Source organism: Pteropus alecto, unplaced genomic scaffold (genome assembly GCF_000325575.1).
Source record: "Pteropus alecto unplaced genomic scaffold, ASM32557v1 scaffold79, whole genome shotgun sequence".
Classification (NCBI taxonomy): domain Eukaryota; kingdom Metazoa; phylum Chordata; class Mammalia; order Chiroptera; family Pteropodidae; genus Pteropus; species Pteropus alecto.
Genome location: NW_006494612.1, coordinates 3,441,879 through 3,445,037, shown reverse-complemented (window position 1 = coordinate 3,445,037; position 3,159 = coordinate 3,441,879).

The following is a 3,159-nucleotide window of genomic DNA, read 5'->3' as shown; positions in this document are numbered from 1 at the left end:
TAAATAGAATAGAATTTAAATAAAATATTTGATTATTCCACCAATCATTTCTGCTATAAAGCACAGAAGGAATATCCTTTATTGGATTAATATATTTCATATCCATTTTGGTGAGAAGTGCTAAAATATCAAATACTATCTTCTGTTCTCCTAGAAACAGGATTTATTTTACCTTAAAAAGCAAATATAGCCTGCTCCCTTAATATCAGTCCATTCAACCAGCAAATATTGGTTGAGTGCAATTTGCAAAGGATATGGGGTAGAGAAGACATGATGACCTAGTTGACAAAGCAGAAAACACTGGGACCCAGGTCAGGAGCTTTGATTCTGACTTTAGGTGAGGCACCATGTCTTTGTGCTTCAGACATGAAAATAAAACTAATTCCATCTGTCTTACTGGCCTCACGGGCACATATAAAATGCCACATGCAAGGATGCTTGAAAAAAAGAGCAAGTGCTACGCAGATGAAAAGATTTAAAAGCCACGCTAGAATGACTGTATCTTATGCCAACAGAAATGGCAGCTTAGTGAGTCCTTACTATATGCCAGGCCCTCTGCTAAACATACACATTATCTCAGTTAACACCATACCCCTGTGAGGTAGCTATTTTTAGCCCATTTTCCAGATGAGGAAATCAAGGTGTAGGAAGTTAGGGAAGCTTACTCCAAATCAGACTGTTAGAAGTGGTGGAGCAAGATTCATGTCCAGGACTGACTCCAGAGCCTACTATGAGGTGTGTCAGTCTGGTTCTTCATCATCTTCACAGTTCTGCACTTAAGAATTGCACATATTGCTCCCTTTACTCACAAGAGAACTAGCATTAAAAAGTTAGGTTTAGTGCTATCTCATGGCATTCTGAGCTCAGGATGAGGTAAGATGCCTTGGGGCTTCAGAGGAGAGGAAGGTCATTCAGATGTTTAGTAATTAGAAGTTTGGCCTGCCCTATAGGTAGGTCATAAAATAGATTTCTGAGACACTCATTATGGGCAAGGCCCCCAATTTAAATCCTTTCAGAAAGGAGTAAAAGTTTCTCATGAGCCCAGAGACTCTAGATTACCTTCAGCTCAAAACAATCCACCTCTTGGAGAGGCCTGTTTTGAACCCCTTCACTTTCCACACATACGCCAATTTATGGGCTCAATTAATTTCAAGACAATTTCATAAAATATCTCTATAAAAATGAAAACTGGCCATTTGCCTTAAGAAAAATTCTAGGGTGAATGGTGAGATTCTGTAGTCTACTGTAGTAGCATGAGCTATTATTGGCTAAGGGAAAAGCAAACAACTATGGAAAATCAGAAGAGGAGAATGAACAGGAAGAAAGAATTATTAACAAAAAGAACTACAAGGGAAAGGTTCAGCCAGGTTTCTTGAGTTTCTTGCTATATAGGATATAGAATGGGGTGAGATTTGTAAAGAGGATTTCCCTATCAGGGCTAAGCCTCCAGGGTACAGAATTGCCAAACCCTGGGCAATGGCCCTTTTAGATGCCCAGGGTAACTGCAAGGCACATGCGAAGGGCTTTGCTTTGTGAATTCTGCAGTCTCATTAGCTGGAGGTGATGAAGTGGCTCACAAAGCATAGATCTCAAGCGCCTTATCAATTCTGGGTACTTTTTGATATTCCATGAATCACACACCTGCAAAGAAAGCAAGTACCTTCTGGTTCCTGGTACCTTCAGAGCAGGAGCAAATATCACCTGAGAGTTCCCAGAACAAAGCAAGCACTGTTCTAACATTTTATCTATAACTCTTTAATAACTAATTCATAATGGTTCTACTTACTCCATTTTACAGGTGAAGAAACAAGTTTTTTGCTTCAAGTAAAAGTGGACAACCAGGATTTGGACCCAGGCAGTCTGGCTTTAGAGTGTGCATTCTTAACCACTCTATCTCCTTAAACTAAAAAGCAGAAGGAGGGACTAGGAGGAAGAGGCAGCCGGAGAGGAGGACTAGAACAAAAAGATGAAAGACAGCATAAATGGATCCTATGAATACCATCATTTAGTTCAACAGGCAGCTTCTGGAGTACCTACTATGGGCCCTGCCTTGGAACTAGGCACTCCTGAGCCACAGTGCGCTGGAAGAGGCGTAGAGAAAGCTGAACGCTAACAGGTTATTTCTATACAATGAGATTACATGCATGACAGAAATTTCTGTGTTCTTAAGCACATACTGAACGTGGAAAGTTACTGAGTTCAAGTGGCTAACCATTAAGGCACAGGCCGATTCAGTCACAGACGAACTATTGTGGATTCCTTTGCCGCTCTGCTTCCATAAAACGAACCTTGTTTTTACAAGGTTTTTCTGCAAAAGTGAAATTTAAACAAATTCACAGCCTTATTTGGGTTCAGTCTCTGTTGTTTGCTAAAGACTGGAAAACACTAGAGCAAACCATAAGTGAAAGGATTAAGTCAATGAAAAATTAAGCCAAAATATTCCACTAGTAAAATTGAATGGTGGAAAATATATTCCACTAAAATCTGCAGAATGATGACTAATCTCCTATTTGCGCCAATTCATTAAATCGCCTAATGGCAGCTATGGAAAAGTAAATTCCTTATCCTGAAAGCTTTTGCTCTTTAAATAAATGACGAACAAGTGCGTTGCAACAGAGACCAAAGAGTGTGCCTGCAGGAATTCCAGAGGGGCAGTGAATTCTGGTGGGACCGTCAGGGAGGTTCCTGCTCCCTGGGTGGCACCTAGGAGCAAAGCCGCATGGGGAGGGGGTCACCACTCAGGGCAAGTTGTCGCCTTCTGGCCCACGTCCGCTGGCCGCGCCAGGGAGGAGCGCCCGGGACCAAAACCCAGTCGTTTGCAGTGTCTGGCCGGCGGGTCCGCGCTTAGCGGGCGGCTCCCTAACTCTCGGGAAGATGCCTCCCCGGGATGCTCCATGGAGCTTACACAGCCTGGAGAAAGTGAGAACCTCATAAAACAAAGCGAGCGGCTGGGGGAAGGGGCGGGCGCGACCGGCGCGGGGTCGAGCACACGAATTGCTCTGAGTCTGGGCGCTGCCTGCGAGCCCCGAGGACCAGCCTGGCAAGGGCACGCGCGTGGCGGCGCCCCGTTCTGGTCATCAGGCCCGGGGTACCCACAAAACCCGTACAGTCTCCCTTCCTCTGAAAAAGACCAAAGGCAGGAAGGCCCCCGGCCCGGCC